We start from the raw sequence: 15,106 nt of genomic DNA on the forward strand, positions 1-15,106 counted from the left end.
TATAATGCAGGGGTCAGCAACCTTTAAGACCCAAAGAGCCATTTGGACCCGGTTTCCACGCAAAAGAAAACACTGGGAGCCGCAAATACTTTTTGACATCTAAAATGAAGATAACACTGTATATATTGTTTTTTACCTTTATGCTTTGTGTGAACAATTAAGGTCTGTTGCTTATGAAATCCATGAAGTGCTACAGAGAAAATTACATTTTATTTATGTAATTAACACATTTTGAACTCTTAAAGAAATATAACAAAAGGAAAGACATCCAGCTGAACTAAAATGATCCATAGCAAACAAAAACTGTTGTGAGCCGACACCCTTATATCGCCTTTGGCCTTTTGGAGCCTTGACCTGACTTTTAAAAAATTATTGGGAAAAAAAGCACTATGCTGCTGAAAGATGAAAAATAGATATTTGCAAAATTCTGCCTAAATATGTATTTTACCTGGTTAATGCGTGCGGCGGGGCGTGGTCTGCAGCACCGCTGCAGGGGAGGCGGACGCACCTGACCGGCACCCGCAATCACGCCTCGCTGTCTTAACGTCTGTGTTCTCTCTGCTGTTGTGTTGTCGGGCTGTGAGCTGAAAAGCTACAGCCGGCTGTATGCGTACAGCAACCATGTGTGAAAAGTGGTCAATATAGAGATGCTGAAAAGCGTGTTCATGCAAACATCGTCGGGTCTGCTGTGATATGTTTACAATGGGACTTCTGCTCCTGAACCTCTGCGCACAGCGTCTGCAACTCGGGGCTGTACGAAGTCAGTTTCATCTTTACGCAGGACTGTAAGCTGTCATCTGTGAGGCGTGAGCGGTGTTTGTTTTTAACATAGTTCACGGTGGAGAACAGCTGCTGACATAATGTGGATCCGAAGATCTATAATTGGCCTACCTGGGGTTTAAAGTCTCGATAAATGCACGGCGTTTCTGCGGGTATACCGGCTTTCACGAGTGTGACGCTTATTTTGAGCGATGACAAATAATAAAATATAACATTATTTTTATATTTCAATATCACAATAATCTTCCAATTTAGAACTAAACACAAATACAATACACTTCAGCTAAATACTTCTAATTTATTTTCCAAAACCAACCGGAGCCGCAGTACAAGGACTAAAGAGCCGCAGGTTGCCGACCCCTGGTATAACGTTTGTATGTATGTGTAACAATAGACATAAGTTACTCTTTACACTGAAACATACATTGATAAGAGATCTTTTTTGAAAGAAGACATTGTTTGAACTTGAGGAAATGATAGTAAAACACTATTTACTGGAACTAAAATATCTTTGGTTCTCCAAATGGTTTCTGTACTTTTTGTTCTTACTGAAATTTTGGTCTTTGAGGCTTCAATAGGAATAAATTGTCAGTTCATTTCAGTCCACTCCAAGCACCACCCTGTAATTTTAGTATTCAATAAAACCTTACACTTTAATTACTGCTATCAAAACAAGACAAAAACAAAAATCAGAAATATCTTTCTTTCTTGTTAATTTTTCCCTTATTATTGTTGCTTTTTAACATTACAGTGACTGAAGAAAGAGATACAGAAAAGCTTTCATTCTTAAAAAGTACATAGGAACATAATATCAATTTCAAAAATACATTAAAAACCCTTAATGTGCCAAGTGTTATCTTTATGAGAAAGTGTTGAGGCTATTTTTTTTTCTTCAAAGCTTAAAACAACAATAACAATCATCATTTTGTCTTTTATTTTTCTGTTTTTCATTTTCTCATTTGCTGTTAGTAAATTACTCCAAGCAACGTTGTGTGATTTCAGGGCGTGATGTTATGCCATGGTTTAATAGAAGTCCAACAACTACACTATGTATGAGGCTCACTTGACTGAAGAATAGATGACAGTTCCCTCTTGACAGCATGGATTCATGTCTGCTCTGGACAATTTTGTTTCTGTGTTGGAAACAAAGGTACCTGTTAATTTATCAAGAAACACTTTTTTTCTAGATGCATGTTAGATCATACAATATATATATATATATATATATATATATATATATATATATATATATATATATATATATATGTGTGTGTGTATGTGTGTATGTGTGTGTTTTACCTTTTTTCTTCCAGGGATTTTTAATAGTGACATACAGGACATCATCTGGATGATCTGAATTGTCTCCAACTAACAAAAAAAACTAAAGATAAAATCTGATGCCTCATGTTCACACATTATTTATATACTGTTTTAATCATTTAAAGCCCTTGTAAAATATAAATGACTACATAAAATATTTACTTTTCTGCTTCCTTTCTTTTCTGCCCACAGCATATTTCACTTGATGTAGGTCAGTGGTGTCTTGTCGCACTGAAATTTAAAAAAGAAAACAAAAATGTGCGGAGGACTCATATTTGGCACAAAAAATACCTTAACATTCATGCTATGCACACAATGCTAATCATTGTTATCAATAGTATAGTTAGTATAGTAAATGATTATTACAGTGGAACCCCAACTTACAAAATTAATTCATTCCCGAGGGTCTTTCGTAAGTCAAAAATTTTCGTTACGCGGGCATTTTGCCATAACACAGGCAAAAGTATTGCCGTTCAGTGCCTTCGTAACTTGAATTTTTCGTTAAATGGGGTATTCGTAAGTCGGGGTTCCACTGTATATTGAAGTCTCATCATTTCTAAATGCATGTTTGAAATACATGACTTTAGCGTCAAGTGTAGTAAAGAGGATGAGTGAATATTTATGTAATGATATATAATAGTAAAAATTGACAGCTAATACATTTGAAGAAAACAATCTGATCTAGTACAGTGAGTCAAAAGATTTGCTTCTCTGCTACTACAGGGGTAGGGAGTTCCAGCTTCGAGAGCTGGTGTCCTGCAGGTTTTAGATGTGTCCTTGATCCAACACAGCTGATTCAAATGGCTAAATTACCTCCTCAACATGTCTTTAAGTTCTCCAGAGGCCTGGTAATGAACTAATCATTTGATTCCAGTGTGTTGACCCAGGGTGAGATCTAAACCCTGCAGGACACCGGCCCTCGAGACCTGGAGTTCGACACCCCTGTGCTACTGTAACAGCAAAATGAAATGAATTTACAATCTGTTTGTGGGAGACAACTTTTCTGTACCTTTGTGCTTCTTATGTAGAACCAGGACTATTACCACCACCAACAACAGAGCCACCAATAAAGCACATTTAGGGAATTCATCATGTGATATTTTAGGGACTTCATGTGAAAGATCAGTCTTATTGTAAGGTGCTGGAAAGAACATGAAAATATTAAAGTGGAACAGAAAAAAGACAAATGACACAAAATAGTTATATATTTAAAAAACAATATATAAATCACCTTGATGATGTTGTTTTATAACAGCTAACCAGCTCTCTGGTGATTCTCCAGCTCCATCAATGCTGCACTTGTAGAGTCCTTCATCAGACTTGGAGACATTTTTGATGGTCATGCTGCTTTGATTCCAGGTCCCGAGAGAGACGCCATCTTTGTAGAAGTCAGTTATGTGTTGTGACTGAGTTTCCTTGTTTTTACAATTAAGGATCACCTCATTTCCTTCCTTCACAGGGTGGGTCGGGGTTTCCAAGATTACAGAACCAGCTGAGAAGTGTGATAAAAAAAAATACTTCATACTTCGTTATTATTTTAAATTATTACATCTGACTATGATATGATATGAATAAAAAGATCTGACTTCTTTTTTTTGTGAAAAGTGTTGAAACAACCAAAATGGTCCAGCCCTGTATTATAAACCAACACTTTAAAACAAAACTGTATCTATCTATCTATCAAATATATATATGTACATATATATATATATATATATATATATATATATATATATATATATATATATATATATATATATATATATATACATATATATATATATATATGTATATATTTACTCGACATACCAGTAATAGTGATGTTCAAGGCCTCACTTTTTATTCCACCTTCAGTTTCACACCAGTATTCTCCACTGTGACTTTCAAAGGTGGGATAAATTATGCAGGGTGATGTTGATGTTTTGGAAGCGTTCTTTATTTTATGGGATTTCCACTTCACTCTCCATTCAGTGATGTTGTTATCTACCTCACAATGTACAGAGACAGACTCATATTCAAAGAACTGAAGTCTGTTTGGAACAATGTGAGGAAAAACTGCACCTGAGACAAATATGTGAAGAAAAACGGCAATTAAATAAAACATCTTGTCTTAATAGAAGAAAATAAGATTTTTCAAAATTAATACAGGATTGTTTACAATCTAAACATTCCTGTTCATATTGGTAAAGATATACTGTATATATTTCTTCTAACTCACCAGTAAAGTTACTGCAGTCAGCTTGTATGACCATGAAGACCAAAACTGAAGAGACAAATAAAATTCTGTGCATCAAACGTATGTGACAACTGTATGCTTGATTGGTGGAATCAATACTTACAAAGTCGAATGCTGAGAGTTGTAATCTCCATGATGTCTTGCTGCTGACTGCGAGAGCATCAGACTGAAATGCAACAGAAAAAATGTAGGTTGGTACTTCCTGTTCCTGTTTATTTTTCTGAGTTTGATGATTCAAATTGTACCAAGAAGTATCTCTAAGACACATAACTGCTATGACAATAATAGATGTGATCCATATGATCCTGATCCTGTTCATCATTCAACATTATTGATGAATATGAACAGTCCATCTTGATGGATCCACAATTTAATGAATATGATCATTATTCATCAAATTACAACTACAGCACTTTAAAACAAAGATACTTGAGCTGGTGGGGAACAACAGCTTTTATAGGCGATTTAACCTGATATAAAATGATTAAACCTGAGATAAAAATTGTCCAGAAATTCACCCTATTTTTTTAATGTGAACATTTAAACGTAGTTCCACTCTGCCCTCTGCTGTCACTCACTTCAGCAAGGTGACTTGCTCAAGATCAAACTTAAATTTTGCACTGACGTTCTGGTCTGACTTCAGAAACTGCTAATTAAAGTTTGGACAGGCTCACCAAAATGACTGGAAGAATATAAATCTGGAAACATCTGGCATGAACTTGGAAGGACAGATGCATCCTGCCTTACTGTTGGCAGTGGTGGTGCAATGGTGTGGGGGATATTTCTTAGCACACTTTTGACTCTCTAGTTTCAGTTTAGCATTTAATCAGCCTACATGATTGTTGTTGCTTTTGACCAAAATGTACCATCCTCTTGATGGCTGCTTCGTAAGATTCACATCATGAATGTACAGCTGACAACTTTGCAACAACCAAAGGTAGACAGTCATATTACAGCAAAATCAGGAAGATGCACATAGTCACAGAGTTGTTTGTATTTTGTCCGTCTGTGCGGTCTGATTGCTTTATGGTCACACCCATAGATATTATGGCCTGTTTTTGTGTGGAGTTAACGGCACCTCATTTTGTCTATACTGTGTGTCCTGGGATCTTGCTAGGTGCCGAGCGGGTCTCAGGTCTCTCAGCCTCCTTGGAGGAAGCTATGTTGCTGATTTAATTCATTGTATATGTGATGTGAATTTGTTTGAGGCCACTGTATTTGTTATTGTGGGTGTATTTATACATTTTCTTTTTTTTTTAAATGTACTCTTTAGGATTTTGTGTAATTCTTGGGGGGTGAATGTAACCCGGTCATAGATTACATATTGTTATAATTACACAAAATGTGTTCTTTATGCCTGACTGTTAGGACCTCCAAGCCTGTAGTTATATTGATTATTAGTTAGAGCATTATTTTGCCTGTTTTTGTTAGATGCTATAAATCTGTAGTATGTGTGTGCCAAAATTCTGATGCAATGATAAAATAACAGTAAAACTACCTCTTCTCAATATGCAGACTCTTTCTTGGCTTTAGCTTTCACTGAGGATGAGGAATGAGGAGTAATCCCAAACTTAGTGAGGTATTCCACTTTTCTGTCCCCACCAGTAAATTGCTTTGCTATGTCACTGTCAGGAAACCTACTTCTGAAAATGTCCCCTATATTCTCACATAATTTGTAGGAATAGTGTCTGGTTACAACGTTTGTTGTTTAGCATATTTCTGCTTTTAGAGTTGAATTTGATGTAGCAAATGATGTTATAGTGCTTGTGGTCTTGGTGGTAAGCAGATGTGGATTACATGTGACTGTGAAGAGTAGATGGCCACCCCATGCTGTTACCACACTGGCTCCCTCCACTGCACTGTCACTCTCTCCACTGCTGCATCTTCATGTGGATAGCTTTACTGTTTGAGGTGCTGCTTGTCAGCTAGATAAGATGGGCAGGCTGCGGGCGTAGCCGTGCCAGAAAGAAAAACATTGAAAAATACACACATCAGGGACAAGAGGAGAAAAAAAGAACTCTACTCGAACTGGGCTCCTAAATGGGAGACCATTTTAACTGTGCAAGTGCTCAAACAATGTTATCACACTGAGTAACACACTGCTAAACATACTAATACTAAAATAGATCTAAAATATGTTTGTTTATTTTTTCAAAGTCAAGCTCAAATTTTATTTGTCACACACATAATCATACACAGTCCGACATGTAGTGAAATGCTTATTGCTGTGCAATGCACGACCATTAAACTACACTACAGAAATTTACAAAATTTACATAATTTACACATTTTAATTTTGAAATTTACAGTAAAAAAACAAAATAATAATAATAGTAATTGCAGTTAAAAAAAAAAATCTAACAGTAAGGACTAAACTAAGAGTTAAAGGTAAATTATAAATATAAAAAACAGAATGTACAAATAAACAATTTAAGAAATAAACAGAGTGTGTGCTGTGCTGTGATGTATGAGAGTCCAGTCCTACACCTGCTTCAGGGCCCAAATAGCCTGGGGAAGAAGCGCCTCCTCATTCTCTCTGTACTGGTCTTAAGGCAGCGGAAGCGCTTCCCAGACATCAACAGTGAGGTCTAGGAAGAGTCCATTGATGGCATGGGAGAGGTCCATCATAATCTTACTGGCTTTGGTCTTGTGCCGCTTGGTGTAGACAGACAGCAGGTCAGGAAGATCAGAGCGAATGATGCTCTGTCTACATCCTGCTTGCTGCTGTTCCCAAACCAGGTGTAGATGCTTCGCGCCAGGACGCTCTTGATGGTGCAGGAGTAGAAGTTCTTAAGCACTCTCAGTGGCAGAGGGAAGCCTCTAAGTCTTCTGAGGAAGAAGAAACGCTGGTGTTTTCTTGACCAGGGTGATACTGTGATATGACCATGACAGGTCCTAAGTGTTGTCAGCAAACTTGAAAATAGAGGTGGTATCTGATGTGGCTACACAGTTGTAAGTGTACAGTGAGTACAGCAAGAGACATAAGTTTATTTATCCCATGGGGGCAACTGAATGTATATATGTATCAAAGTCAGAACACTAGGGGGCAACACAGAGTCATAAATAGTCATTGGTCCTGGGTCATTTGATCCAGTGTTTCTATGTTTCTGAACTTACTAGTGTTTATTTGAATATTTTATGTTGATTCATGGTTTAATATGTACTTCATGTATTTTGATGTGTATTTAGTTTAGCCTTCAGTTCTTAGTTATCTTAGAGTTTTTCCTCCCTCAGTGTTCCCCATCCTCTACTGTCAAGTCTCCTGCGTTTAGGTTTTCCTGTGTCGCCTGTGTTTAGTCAGTCTTGTCTTTGTGTTTGTTTACTCTTTTCTCTGTGTCATGGTCATGTGTTTCAGACCTGCTTTTCTGTGATAGTCACTTGTCTTCTGTGTAAAATGTTCAATTTTTCTGCCCCGTCTCATTATTCACAACTTCTTCTGCTCTTGTCCCCAGCTGACTCCTCTTCACTAATCACCATATTGTTTGTATATGCAGGTTTTGTCTTAGTCTCCATTTGACCATTGTCAGTCTGTTTCCTTTTGTATTCTTTTCTTTTTGTTCTGTTGTACTTTTCATCACCTATGATAAACATTTAGCTTTTTGTTCTCTGCAGTCTGCCTGTGCCTGTGTGCATTCAGGTTCATGTTCGTAAGTTGTGGTCAACATCAAGCTACTGCTACAGCAGAGGGTTTGAGCATAAGGGGAGTAATGATTTTTCAACTGGCAGGTACAAATATTGTCAAATACATAAGAACACAAAACCAGTGATGCAGTGGAAAACAAAGAAACTACAACTCAAAAGCAATTTAAGGGAGTCATTTTTGTACTGTACCGAACTGCAACTATGGGTTTTATAACATAAAAACAACCCTCGGGCATACTGTGTTGTGTGACTTTATCAGTAAGTAGTTTCTCATTACTGGCTAGCTGCAGTGAAATGGGAAGATCTGTTTATTAGCTATAATGCTAGAATTTGTAGAACATTTCATAAATGACTGTGTGAGTCAGGTGCACCAGTGGTTCATCTGACTGAAAAGCTGGAGTTAGACACTGCTGATTTATCCTCCTAGTTGGGTGTACTGAGCAGTGCAATCAGCTGAGAGACCACAAGTTTGCAAGGTCCAGTCAGTACGATATTATGTATTTTTCACAAGCACATCCAAACAGTTTACAACATAACAGGTTACTAACTGAGCATCACAATTGAATCACACCCACTAGATTAATCACACTGAGTAAATCTGAAATTCTTGTTACTTGGGTCATGTTCAGTTAGGAAAGAAACTCACACAAGCTCATGTGCTGCATCTCTGGAGGGGGAAGGAGGGGAAGAACACTGGGTGTTTCATTTTCATTCTAAATGGTAAAATTATAAATGCTTAAATACTTAACTGAACTATCATAAAACAGATGGAAAGTTTTAGTGTCAGTTCATGTTTCAGTTAACTTGAGTTGAACTTAATTTGAGCGTGTGGTTTTCAGAAATACACAGTGCTGCATTAGTGAGGCTGTGTTTTTAATAGACATCAGTGGTTTAATATGTTAATGGGAACATAAAACAGCAGTGTGCTGTCAAGTTGGTTGAAAACCACAGTGAATGCATTTAAAAAGAAGCAGCATCTGTGTTTATTTGAACAGCATCTTCAGACGTGGTAACAGACCGAACAGGTAACACAAGGTGGTTTAACTGACACCAACTATGTGACTAAGACAGGGACCAATATAGAGACAGTGGGTGGCAGATGTGATGAATCTATGTCTGTATGTGTAATAATAGGCACAATCTGCTCTTTGCCACTGAAGCATACGTTCATTATAGTAGTTTTAGATAGAAGAACTAAATGTTTGAGCCTGAGGAAATATTTGTGTAAGAACTGGAACATCCTTGACTCTGTACTTTCTGTATTTCCTGAAATTATGGTCCACAGGAATTAATCTTCAGCAAATTTCATTTCAGTCCACTCCAAACACCTTCCTGTGACTTCAGTGTTGTCCAACAACACCAGACACTGACTGCTACAAAAAGAGTTCTTTATTTACTTATTGTTCCTTTATTATTGTTGTGTTATAAATTACAGTGATTTCAGAAAAAAATAGAAAAGCTGACAGTTTAAAAAGTACAAAACCAGACAATATGAATTTTAAAATACATACAGAAGAATGTAAATGTGCCATTTTAAAGAAAAAAAAATGAAAAGAAAAGCAGTGTCATGGTCCTGTGTTGGTGACCCAGTGTTTTTCTGTTTTGTATTATTTATCTTTGATTCCATGAGGTGTCTTTGGGTTTCGGTTCTGTATTTTATCTTTTCCTGCCAGTGTGTTCCTTTTGTGTAAAGCCTGTATCTTATAGCCTGTGTCTGTGCATACGTGTTGTTTCCTGTTTTATTTTGAATGTCAGTGTCTCAGGTTATTGTATTCTGTTTTACTTCCCTCAGTCTCGTCAGCTCTGATTTCTTCCAGCTGTGTCTCCCTCCTGTCTCCCATTCTTTTATTGCCCTGTGTGTATTTAAGCCCTGTGTTTTCTTGTGTGCGTTGCTGGTTCGTCTGTGTTATTTCCCTCTGTCTTCCTGTGTATTTCCCTGTGTTGTTTCCCTGAGTCTCCCTGTATCTCTGTTTCAGGTCTGTTTCTGTTAGTTTTCCTACTTTAGTTCATCCTATGTTCTGCACATGCCTTCACCACTGCTGTTTGTACCATCACTGTCAAAATAAAGCTCACTCACATCAGAAGCTGCCCACTTCTCCTTTATTAAAATCACACACGGCTTACCCCACAAGTTGCGAAAAAAAGGAACAAAAAAAGAAGAAATCTATATGTACAGCACAGTAACTGTTAATGTTTAATAGTCCAGCAAAGAAAAGTCCAGCAAATAAAAAATGTATGGGCCTCAGTCAGTCAGTCAGTAGGTTAATTGATGTTTCTAAATTCCCCACAGGTGTCGATGTGAGTGTGAATGGTTTTCTGACTCTATATGTTAACTCTGCGACAGACTGGTGACCTGTCCAGGTGTTCCCCACCTCCCGGCCTATGACACGAGAATAGGCTCCAGCCCCTGTTATCCTAAATTGGATAAGCAGGATAGGATGGATGGATGCATGAGCCTCAATTCACTGAAGAATAAATGACAGTTTCGATGCGTTGTCTGGACACTTTCAGTTCTGTGTTGGAAACAAATGTATCAAATTAAAAATCTGTTTTTTCTCCATAAATGTTTGTATTTATGGAATATGTATACACACACAGAGCAGTAGTTGTGGTTGCTCGCAATAATAACTCAATTGTCTTCATCTAACAACATAATACAAAATGTTCAAAGAGTTTTCTCACATGCTTTCATTTATGTACTTTAATTCTTAAAACCCTCACAAAATATAAATGACTCATAGAGTTTACCTTTCTGTACACTGGCATATGACACTTGAGTGTACTCCTCCTGCAAGACTGAAATGTTTAAAAATAAAAAAGGGGGCATTATGAAAATGTAACATGCATTTCATGGACACAGTATGTATCATGGTTAAAATATGATGGTTATATAAGGCATCTTTATCAGGAGTTTGAGTGTCAGACAATAACTTCGGTCTAGAGCACTCTGGTGCAGATTATCAACAATGATGTTTCTGTAGATTGCTGGAGATTTTTTTTTTCTGTACCCTTCTGTAGATCTGTGCTTGGATACAACCCTGTCTTTGAGGTCTACAAACAAGACCTGTCTACAGACATAACCTGTTATATTTTTGTTTTTTTATTAAACTTTGTCTCTTTGTCATTATGAGATATTGGGTGTAGAATTTTGAGGTGAAAATTAATTTAATCAGTTTTGAAATAAGGGTGTAACACGCCAAAATGTGCCACAAGTGAAGCACTGTGAATATTTTCAGGATGCACTGGTAAACTTACTGTGGAAGGAAATAGCTCATTCTGACGGAGTCATGTGGGAACTTTGCGATTTGTCTGATGTTACAGAGAGTGACTTTGTGGGTAATTTAATTTTTTAAATGATTGTGACCTCAGACTGAGCATCCAGACTTTAATTTATTTTTATTTTGTTATTTTATTTTGTTTGTTTTGTGTCCACTGAACAAGGATGCAGTTTCTCACCTGTGTTGTCTTCACATGAGTGTGAACCTTGTACTGATGAAAAACAGGCTGATACTGAAAAACCCAAGAAAAACAAATCCATTAGTAAGAAATAAAGCAGGGAAATGTAGCGTGGTTAGGGAATGTTAATGTCATGGTGTCTAATAATCAACATGTCAGCAGCTAAAACATTTAAAAAAACAACAAAAACAAAACATAACATTGTCTTGCATTTTTTTAATAGTACAATATCCTTATCTGGTAAATACCATGATAATAATTCCTGACATATTAGCAAGATTAAATGAATGAACAGTCTATGTATATCTGTCTAATTTCTGGTAGAAAGTGTTTCTGTACCTTTGCATTTGTTTTGAAGAAGCAGGCCCACCAACAACAACAACAGATCCACCAGTAAAACACAGATAACAGTCCACAGCAGAAGGTGTTTTTTAGGGAATTCACCATGTAATATTTTAGGGACTTGATGTGAAAGATCAGTCTTATTGTAAGGTGCTGGAAAGAACATGAAAATATTAAAGTGGAACAGAAAAAAAGACAAATGACACAAAATAGGGATGTATTTAAAAAATAATCAAAATCACCTGGATGTTGTTTTATAACAGTTAACCAGCTCTCTGGTGATTCTCCTGCTCCATCAATGCTGCACTTGTAGAGTCCTTCATCAGACTTGGAGACATTTTTGATCGTCATGCTGCTTTGATACCAGGTCCTGAGAGAGACACCATCTTTGTAGAAGTCAGTTATGTGTTCTGACTGAGTTTCCTTGTTTTTACAATTAAGGGTCACCTCATTTCCTTCCTTCACAGGGTGGGTCGGGGTTTCCAAGATTACAGCACCAGCTGAGAAGTGTGATGAAAAAATATGTTATGAATTACTTTACATTACATTATTTAATAAAAGACTTTATTATCTGACTATGATAATAAAAAATTAAGTGTTGAAACAACCAAAATGGTCCAGCCCTGTATTATAAACAAACACTTTAAAACAAAACTCTATCTATCTATCAAATATATATATATATTGTGGCGAACTCAGGAAACGGAGGAGACGGAGGTTTCTTCGGGAGCACCAGTTTATTTAGCTCTTGGGAAGCAACACTGGCGCGAGCCCTCTGCTCCGCGCGGCAACAACAACAACAACCACACACAGGGCGCCCTCTGACCCCGGAAGGCCATCTCGTCGCAGCGAGAGGGCGTCACCTGTCACCATGGCAACATGACAAACATAACTGTAAACAGAACATAAATGACAATAACAAATCCGAACAGCCCTGGGCCGCTACATAGCCCCCACCTAAGGGGTCAGTCGTCCCCGACAACCCCATTACCCCACACAAAGTCCTGCAACTGTCCATGTGTCTTCCTTCTGCGCGCAGGCCGATCTCGACCAGCAGGGGAAGAGTCACTTGGATGAGAACCTGGGGTGCCACCAGCATCCCCTGCCCCGGCGGCTGCTGGAGCGGGCGGCCAGTACGGTGAGAGCCTGTCCTGGTGCAACACCGCCACGCGTCCTGGACCTGGCATGCGGATCCGGTACACCACTTCTGTTAGCCGCCCCACGACCTCCGCCGGCCCTTGCCAGTGACCGCACAGCCTGGGGGACACCCCTCTCTTGCGAACCGGGCAGTACACCCAAACCTTGTCGCCAGGCACGAAAGCTCCCCCTCGGCACCTGGTGTCGCAGGCTCTTTTCTGTCGTACTCCGGCACTGACCTGGGCCTGGCGCTGCTCCCTCAGCCTCCTGTAGCCGTCTCTGGCCACCAACACGCGCCCGGTTCTCTGCCTCGGGGGCGGGAAAGGCTCTAGGGCGTCTCCTCCCACTCTCTCCATCGGGGCCCCCACCCGATGCTGCTGTAGGGGGACAGTGAAGCATTGAGCGGAGCCCTTCCGTGCCGTACAGGTGTCACAGCAGTGCACATGAAGTTCCACATCCCGTCGACAACCAGGCCAGTAGAACCGTCCCCTGAGACGGCGGAGAGTTTTAGCATTTCCATAGTGGCTGGCCCCCACCGAGCCGTGGACGAGCTCGAGCACCTGCGACCGCAGCGTCCGAGGCACCAACAGCTGCAAGAGATCTCTGCCCTGCCCGGTGGCCCGCCATCTCCGGTACACGAGGCCGTCGTGGGTCTCCAGGGTGTTGTACTGGGAGTAGTAGGCCTTCACTTCGGGCCCCTGTCCTGACACCCCTATCCAGCCTGGGCGTCGTGCTGCCTCCAGCCAGGCCCCCACCTGAACCAACGTCGCATCAGCCTCCTGCTCCTGCTTCAGCTGCTGCATGGTCAACGAGAGCCACCCCTTCCGCCCGGCTGTGGCCGGAGCAGTAGCCACGCCCGTGCCTCCTGGGCCCGCTCCCCTGCCATTTCGAGAGGGCAGCTGGCGTGGCGCAGACAGATGGGTTGAGCAGAGCCGGTGTCGGTGGTGTGCTGAACCAGCCGAGTCTGCCTGCAGTCTCCGGTTCCCTGCTTTTGACCGCACAGGAGGGCCAGAGTCTCTGTACCAACAGTGATAGCCAGCTTCGCGGTGTCAACGCAGGCCCCCCAGCGGGTCAGCAGATCAAGGCCGATGATGCACTGTTCTTGGATGTCAGCAAGCCAGAAGTCGTGCACCAGCTCCAGATCCTTCACTCGGATCCGCAACGGTTTCTTCCCCCGCATGTCAGTTCTCTCCCCCGTCACTGTCATCAGCTGGGTGTCGGTGGGTGACCAACCCATCACAAGCGGCCCGGATGTTCCAGGAAACACACCAGGTCGTATTAGGGAAATGGTGGACCCCGTGTCCACCAGGGCTTGGCAGGGCTGGTCCTCAACACAGCAGCTTAGGTAGAGTCCCTTGAGGTGCCCGACTAGGCCCGCCACCGTGCATCGTTCTTGGAGGGGGGCAGGAAGCTGGAGCGGTGGTCCCTTCGTTGTACCGCTCTCTCTCTCATCCCCCTGAGGCCATATAGTTCTGGCCTTTGGGGCGGGCGCCAGGCAGTCGCGCGCCACGTGGCCAGGCTCATCGCACCGGTAGCAGCGGTCGGTCGGTTGACGGGGACGCCTCCAGGGCACCGAGGGCTGCTGCTGGCATACCTCCGGGACCTCTCCCTCCCTGTCGTAGTCTGCGGCTCTGATTTGAGGGTAGTTTGAGGGGCGCACATGCTGGTTAGGTGGCGAGGTGAGCACCAGCTCGGCCCTCTCAGCCTCAAGGAGCGCCTCACGGAGAGTTTGAGGCATGGCTAGGCGGACGTGTTGGCGTAGTCGCTCTGGAAAAAGTCCTTGCAGGAAAGCATGCAGGCTAAGCTCCTCACGGGCTGCTGCTGGGAACTCTGGGTAGCCACGACGAGCATACAGCAACACATCCGCTGCAAAAGTGCCCAGGCTCTCCCCCGGCCTACGGCTCCGGTTGGTCAGCTGCTCCCTGCTCTGCTCAGTGGAGTGCCGCTGCCCGAATCGCCTCTCGAGTGCTATGGTGAGGGCCTGGAGCTCATGCTGCTCTGACGCGGCTAGGTCATGGAGTACCTGCAGTGCATCTCCTTCCAATGCTAGCGCTAGCTGTGTAGCAGCCTCTTCGTCGCTCCAGCCATTATGTCTCGCGGCTAGCCGTACTTGTGAGAGGTAGGGCTCTAGCGGGGTTAGCCCGTTATATTTCGGTACCTTAGCTGGCGTTGCAGGCGTCACTGCTCGCTGTC

At 41.2% G+C, this 15,106-nt stretch overlaps 1 long non-coding RNA gene across 1 annotated transcript; it reads right to left on the reverse strand.

Moving 5' to 3' along the window:
- Window positions 1-1,720: 1,720 nt before the first annotated feature.
- LOC120438146 lies at window positions 1,721-3,142 on the reverse strand. Its single transcript, XR_005611700.1, has 4 exons — window positions 3,110-3,142; window positions 2,263-2,331; window positions 2,080-2,148; window positions 1,721-1,913 (listed from the first exon to the last, which is right to left on the reverse strand). It is a non-coding gene; the product is annotated as an uncharacterized LOC120438146 (long non-coding RNA).
- Between the last annotated feature and the right edge of the window lie 11,964 nt (window positions 3,143-15,106).

The sequence above is a fragment of the Oreochromis aureus genome, linkage group 3 (genome assembly GCF_013358895.1).
Source record: "Oreochromis aureus strain Israel breed Guangdong linkage group 3, ZZ_aureus, whole genome shotgun sequence".
NCBI classification, from domain to species: Eukaryota; Metazoa; Chordata; class Actinopteri; order Cichliformes; family Cichlidae; genus Oreochromis; species Oreochromis aureus.